Genomic DNA, 7,560 nt, shown 5'->3' on the forward strand with positions numbered 1-7,560 from the left:
ATGATGGGATTAAGATATGACCCCTCAGGACATAATAGGATTAGCCCTCTACCCATCTAACAGCAGGGCTCACCTGGGAAATCACTTGCATTGTGAAATCACCTGGGGACATTACATCAGCCCAAGGTTCCACCAAACTTGATTCAGACAAGTTCCCACATGGGAATCTGACTACAACTAATAGAATACATTTCTTGCACAGGAACAGGAAACTCAAGGGCAAGACCCAAAAGAGTACCTATACCTCTCTCTCTCTCAACTCCATGTGGTCAGGTACCCAGAATCACGCATGCTTCACCATTAAACCATCTTTCCAATCAGCTTCCATGTTTCCAGTGTCTGTCTTCCCACTTGGAACTGAATCCAGACGGACATTTCTTCCAACAATGCTTAAGAGTAGATTGCCTGATAACAATGATAAACAACACAATTTAAACAATGCTAGGTGAAAATAAAATATAATTTCACATGTGGTGCATACGTGACTTTTTGAGACAGCTCAGCAGAGCCCAGTTTTCCCATTATCTCTTCTCCTCATCACTAATTTTGTATTTTTTTCACCTATTGAATTCATGGTATTATTAAAACGTTCCCATTTAGATCTAACTGAATGCAATTACTTATCCATTCTATCAGAACTCTTTCATGTGATTTCTAATTTGGCTCATTCAAATACTGAGTCTGTGTTTCTGTTGCAGATGATTTTTTTTTTGGTAGATCTCTGGCCTCATCTTAGAATCATATTGTTGAAAGACATCAATTAGGACATCAATTCCAATCCTCTGCTTAATGCAGGAATCTGGCTGAATCTTGCTACTGCTTGAAGACATTCTGTGAAGGGAGCTCATTACCTGTTCAATAGCTTTTAGCATTTGTACTTCCCTTCCTAACGTTCAGTCAGATTCTGCCTTTCTCTAAACAGAGATTATTATAAACTACCTTGCCTATAGGATGATAGAGACCACCTCTTCATCTTCAATTTACCATCCTTTCAGGTATTTGAAGAGTTCTATCATATCCCCTCTAGGCTTTTTCTTTTCAATACTAAACATTCCCAATTTTTTCTACTAATGAGCTCTCCTTGAGTGTGATGTGAATCTACTTTATTGTCATGTCATCCAGCCTACATTTAATTACCTTGCTGCATCACATGATTTGCTAAAATCAAGATATTTTTGTAGTACTTCCACAATCAATTACTTTAAGAAACTTAATAAAAAAAATTGAGATAAGTTGAGTTTGGCAGGCCTTGCTCCTGACAAATCCATGCTGCAGACACATTGTTTTGAAGATCAAGCTGTTTATGCAAACATCTGCAAAATCTTTCCAATTACCTGTATCAGATGGACTAGTCTGTTATTCCTCCTGTTTTTTTGTAGCCAGAAGAGTTCTCTCCACCAACTGAAAGAGTTCTCTCTTCAACAAAAAAAAAAGTGTACTAACTTAAATACTCTTACATAACTTCTCTTAAATAAATGTGAGCTTATTTTAGATCAAGCTTAGGATACGTGCTAGATCTAATGTGAGTCTCCGTAGTTATTCAAAAGTAAACTCAATTGAGTTTAGTCTGATTTATAGTAATGTAGGTTGCAGCTTTAATATGTAGCATAGTAATAATTACTACAAACCAGCTGTTTTATTCCAGATGATAACAATATTATGCATAGATATGGAGACGACTTCCGGTATCCGGTGGCAACGGACGTCTGGAAGGCTTCTCCTGCCTCCAGTGTCCGAATCCGGCCGCCGCCGAGGCCCTCAGGGGCCAGGTGTTCCGAAAAGGACACCTGCCGCACGGACGGCTCGCCAGGGGTCTCCCAGCCGATATATAGGACTGGGGGGACCGATGCTGGCGCGTCCTAGGCTCGGCGGGGTTCGGAGGCCACAGGCCGCGGCCATTATTTTGGTCGTCGCCTAGGCCGCTGTGCCCAGTGACACCGGGGCTTTGGATTTATAATTGCAGCAGCCTGGTGGTGAACAGGGAACGGAGAAGAATTGAGGAATGAAGAAGGGAAGGGGATATCGGCAAACGTGAGTGGAGTACCCTGGAGTGCGGGGGTTTTCTCCCTGCGACTGGAAGGAGTACGAATCACTTTGGAGAGAGGAGAACTTAAAATAACAAGATTACCGGTTTTGTGGAGCTCTGGAGAAATTTAGGAGGGAGGGTTTGAGGCCCCCCCTCCCTCTGGGGAACAATGGTGGCGTCCAGCTTCCGCCTTCACTATGAGAATCTTGATGACATCACTTCCCTTCGGCTTCCTGGTTGACTAACTGTACTCTGGACTCGTTGCTCCTGTGAGTGCCCCCTGGTGGATCCGGAGGAAATTACAAGGATACTGTGCTTGCCTGAGGATTTTAAAAATTTTTTTAAATGGCAAAAGGTCAGAGACCAACTGCTGGAGAAATGGAGAGAATTTTGGAAAAGTTATCTAATATGGACAAGAAACTGGATGAAATAAGAGCAGAAATTGTGACTATCCAAAAGGATTTAAAGGATACTCAACAAGTCTCAGCAGAAAATAAGCAGAAAGTGGAAGGTTTGGAGGGTGAGATGCGGGCAGTGCAGAAAAGAGGGGAGACGACAAGCAATGCTGTGCTTGGACTACAGATGGATAAAATGTCTTATTTCCTTAGGTTTCAAAATTTGGAAGAAGTGGACCAAGAAGACTTGAGAGATGTTGTGACTAAACTGTTGGGAGAATTTCTTGGGAGAGGTGTTGATTTTATGAATTGGGATGTGGATCGAGTTTATAGAGTTAATTCACAATATGCACGCACGCATGCAGTTCCTAGAGAGGTTCATGTCAAATTTGTGAAAAGAGACGAGAGATGAAATTCTTAGAAAACATAGGAGTGGGGCACTGACTTATAAGGGCAGGGAGATAGCCATTCTGAGGCAGATTCCCAGACAGGTACGTGAAATGAGAAAGAAATATTACTTTTTGTCAAGCAAATTGTACCAGAAGGGAGTAGGCTTCAGATGGCTGATGCCAGAGGGATTGATGATTTTCCGGGAGGGCATTACGAAAAAAATTAGTACAATTGCGGAGGCCACGGCCTACGTGGAGGAACACAAAGCCCTCCTGGAATTAGATGACCCAGGAATTGAAGAAGGGGAGGTTATAGACCATGGGGCGGAGGCAGCTGCCGCTGTTGTGGCCCTGGAGTTGGGTCAGGGTGAACCCAGAGTTCTGAGATCCAAAACTAGGAGGTGACAAAGATATTTGGTATTGTGTTGGTTTTACTTATTCTCTTTCGTATGATATTCTGATTATTCTTGACCCTTCTTTATTGTGTATGTAAGATTGGTAAACTTAGCTACTCCAGATACCTGCTTGCCATATGGCTGTTGTATGTGTTTAAAATTTTGAGTAAAATTCTTATCATGTATAAGAAAAATGAAAATTTACCATACCTGATATGTATTTGTATAAACCTTTTTTTGACCAATAAAAACTTTTTTTTTGGAGGAAAAAAAAAAAAAAATATTATGCATAGATATAATACTTTGATTCCTGTTTGGCAATTATCTAATTTTTCACACTTGCAAATTATAATTCTCAAAGCTACAATGTGCATTATAATCATCTTCAGCACCAAATTAGGCTTTGCAGGCAGTTGCTTTTTCTGGTTTATTTACATATGTTCTTAAATATATTCTTCTAATGGGTACTTGAAATTTTCTTAACAATGTTTTAAGAACTCTATTTATTGTGTTTATATGTGAGAATTGAGCTGTCCTGTATGAAAAATCATAAAGAATGCAAAATATATGATTAATTTGTTTCAAAGTATTTAAATGCAAATATTCAATTTAGTATTAATTCAATTCACTCTTAATTCAGTTTTAATTGCAAATACTCAATTATATTTTGACTAAATGACATCTTATGTTACTTTATTTTTATTTGCGAGCTTTATTTAATGCAAAGTTCAAGGACCTGCCTCTTTTTCTTCTATGAATAGGAAAGCAGTTGGAGAGATAAAAAATTAGCAATGCCTTCACCATTAGCATTTGGATTAAAATTATAATCTACTAGTATGAGGTTTCAATTTCTTTTAAGGTTGCTAATCTCCCATTTTTCACATTCCATCTTGGCTGATATGCAAATCTATACCTAGCGTCTATTATTTTAAACAGTGGCTGGAGTGGGTCTATCACATGCTGAAATGCTCAGTAAAAAACAAACAAACACAAATATCATACAAATAGAAAACTATTTTGTGCAGAAGCATTTTTCTACCTGAAGAAATTGTACATCTTGAGTACCTTTCGGTCATGACATTCCTCTTAGATAATCTAATTTTCTTCATACATGATGTTATTGTGGAAAGCCCTCCCTCTGTCCTAGAAGAATGAAATATTTTGGGAAATATTAAAAAGGCAGAATATTATATTTCCCTAAAATAAAGCTGCACCCTTGAAACAGGTATGAGAGGAGAATGGAGGATATGTGCCAAAAAAGAGAGAGGTCTTTTTCCTTTAAAGGGAGTGGATGATCCAGAAAAAGAAGACGTATAAAGGTGTGTATACCCCCAATCCTTTTAGTGGGTGACATATATACACATACATAAGGTAAAGGTAAAGGTTCCCCTCGCACATACATGCTAGTTGTTCCCGACTCTAGAGGGCAGTACTGATCTCTGTTTCTAAGTCAAAGAGCCAGCGCTGTCTGATGATGATTCCGTGGTCATGTGGCCGGCATGACTAAACACCGAAGGTGCACGGAGCGCAGTTACCTTCCCACCAAAGTGGTCTCTATTTTTCTACTTGCTAAACACCGAAGGCGCACGGAGCGCTGTTACCTTCCCACCAAAGTGGTCCCTTATTTATTTATTTTATTTTATTTTTCATATTTATATACCGCCCTATCTCCCTAGGGACTCAGGGTGGTTCACAGGCAATTAAAAATACATATAAATACAAACTAAAATGACAATTATTTTTCTACTTGCATTTTTACGTGCTTTCGAACTGCTAGATTGGCAGAAGCTGGGGCAAGTAACGGGAGCTCACCTAACAGCGCCTAGCAGCTAGGGATTCAAACCGCCGAACTGCCGACCTTCCTGATCGACAAGCTCAACATTTTAGCCACTGAGCCACCAGGTCCCCCATATGCATACATACACACACCTAAAAGGGCTGGGGAGGTGTCATTATTGAGGACCCAGATTGTTGGGGGGGCAATAAGTTGACTTTGTAAATATACAAATAGAATGAGACTATTGCCTTATACACTGTAAGCCGCCCTGAGTCTTCGGAGAAGGGCAGGATATAAATGTAAAAAAAAATAAAAAAATTATGGGAAAAAAAAAACAAGATATAAAACTGAAATGTGAAATTTACCAATCTGTATGTGAATGCTTTTTCTAGTGTCTCTTTCACTGTCAAGACTCCAGTGTTTTTGTGGCTCTCTTGAGTCTGGGTCAGTCTAATTGCATACAGTTCAAAAAAAGAACCTATGACATCTCAGAATGCCACAGATATAGGCTTCAAGGCTGTCTTTCTCCCTCCCCCGCCTCCCCAGATTCTAAATAAGTCTCTTACAATTTCATCCATCACTTAGATGGGAGGAAAAAAGTAAATAAATGGAACCATTGCCAAAAACAATTTTTACTTGCAGCATCTAATTCAGCCTCTGATTGAAGACTGGACTTGGTTTTTAAAACAAGGTCCCTTGGAAAGAGTATTAAAGCCTATGAGCCATTTGAAAAATGATACCGCTGTATATGTTTGAGCATATGTCAGTGATCAGATGCAAGTGTTGGCAAACCAAGATGAATTTTGTGTTCATGGTGTGAATTCCTACAGAATGCTGAGGGGGTGGGGGGAGCTTGTAGAAAGAATGTTGTATCTGGGTGGGATTAGTGAGTTTGTGCAGGCATATAAAAGTACTGGAGCTGATTTGTCTACTGGAATGTTTTTTAACTTAGAGCATATTTAAAATATGCACAGGAATATTTGGAATAATATGCACATTTTTTTTATCAGCTAGATCCGTGATTTCTTGCGATTTGCTGAATAAGGTGCTTTTGTTAACTTGGAACTCAAAGGCAATATTAATATTTTCTGTGCCTAAGATGAAATTAGATCCTGCACCTTGTTATTGACTGTAAAAGAGCAGATTGATTTCATGAATAAAAATACATACATAAATGTTGGAGTTCTTTCATACTTCTCTTTAATGATTAAATAATATTTATCTTTAAATTGAAGCAAAGTTAATGATACTGCTGATATTTCAATTTTATTGTGAATTGGGAAATGAGCCCCCGGGAATTTCTCTTGGCCAAGCCAAAGCGTGGTATGTGTGTGTATCTCAGATGGATCAACTTCCATTACAAAAATAGTCCCTAGAAACTATTCTGGGGTTAACGTCCAGTATGTACCCTTCTAACCCCCTCTCCCCCCCTCCAGGAGGAGGGTGTAGTACAAGGGATGATTAGACAAAACAACATTCTTCCTGCCGGTCAAGGTCAGGTTAGGTTCACATCTGGAGAAGGAGTGGTTGGAGTGATGCTTCGACATGGGATGGTTGAGGATTAGAGCATGTGACCGGCAGAGGGGTCATGAGGGTGGAGATTTTGGGGTTTGTATTATTGAGGGAGGAACCAGAATCCCCAGTTTCAATTTTCATCCAACTTGTGCCAGCTTACCTATGCTAGTAAAAGAACTTTGAGAGATGTTGGCTTCAGAGTCTTTTCTGCAGGAGGGGTTTTCTGGAATGCTGACAACTGCTACATGCGGCTCCAGAGCTGCGGGCTGCTGACCCCTGGGCTAGTGTCTTAAACTCTTCTTCTCAGAAATCCTTTTGTACTACACAACACAGCTGTGCTTCTTGCCTTGAGGTAGTAGTGAACTGCAATTCTTGCTCCCACTACCGGTCTTTCAAAGGATGCCTTCACCTTCCCCACTAACCACATCAAATGTGAGACACAGGGATCCAATAGCTCATTTGGAACTAAAAAGAAAAAAAAAAGACCCAGGGGGAAGATATTTTATAGGTCAATTTTTTGACCATGTAAGCACTGATATGTGGGATTTTGGAAATCCGCCCCATTCCTCCTTCTTGGTTAGGGAGATAAATCATTCCTACAGGAGATAAATAGAATCCAAGTTTATTAAAAGAAAAAAGAGGAAAAAAAAGATAAAACATTCTTAGCTTTAAGTAGTTCTGTGTAAAATGTAAAACAAAGGAGATAAGAATACTGAATTGTCCCAAACATATTGGGTGCTTGTATAGAGACAGCAGTCACCAAAGGTAATAAAATGTATTTTTAAAAAAAAATATATAGAAAACTCAAATTTAGTGCAACTCTTAGATTTCCTTGTTCCTTCAATCCTTGGATCTGGTCCTTGGAACAAATGATACCATTGTGTCATTTTTTTTTAGCTGCCAGAGCTTTCTTCCTGTGAATTCCAAGTTAGAAGTAGGAAGAGTCTTTTAGGTCTTTTTTCTCTCCCTTACCTCAGCATTCAGCTTCCTCCTCCTTAAGTTATTTTTATTTTGCAACAACCTCCCTAGCAAAAAAGGATATATTGAGGAACTCTGGGCTTTG

General features: G+C 39.4%; 1 long non-coding RNA gene across 1 annotated transcript; it reads right to left on the minus strand.

Annotated features, from left to right (window-relative positions):
* Window positions 1-256: 256 nt before the first annotated feature.
* Window positions 257-7,049, minus strand: LOC131191989 (uncharacterized). The gene is made up of 3 exons (XR_009153619.1): window positions 6,658-7,049; window positions 1,335-1,416; window positions 257-405 (listed from the first exon to the last, which is right to left on the minus strand). It is a non-coding gene; the product is annotated as an uncharacterized LOC131191989 (long non-coding RNA).
* Window positions 7,050-7,560: the final 511 nt, after the last annotated feature.

Source organism: Ahaetulla prasina, chromosome 2 (assembly GCF_028640845.1).
Source record: "Ahaetulla prasina isolate Xishuangbanna chromosome 2, ASM2864084v1, whole genome shotgun sequence".
Classification (NCBI taxonomy): Eukaryota; Metazoa; Chordata; class Lepidosauria; order Squamata; family Colubridae; genus Ahaetulla; species Ahaetulla prasina.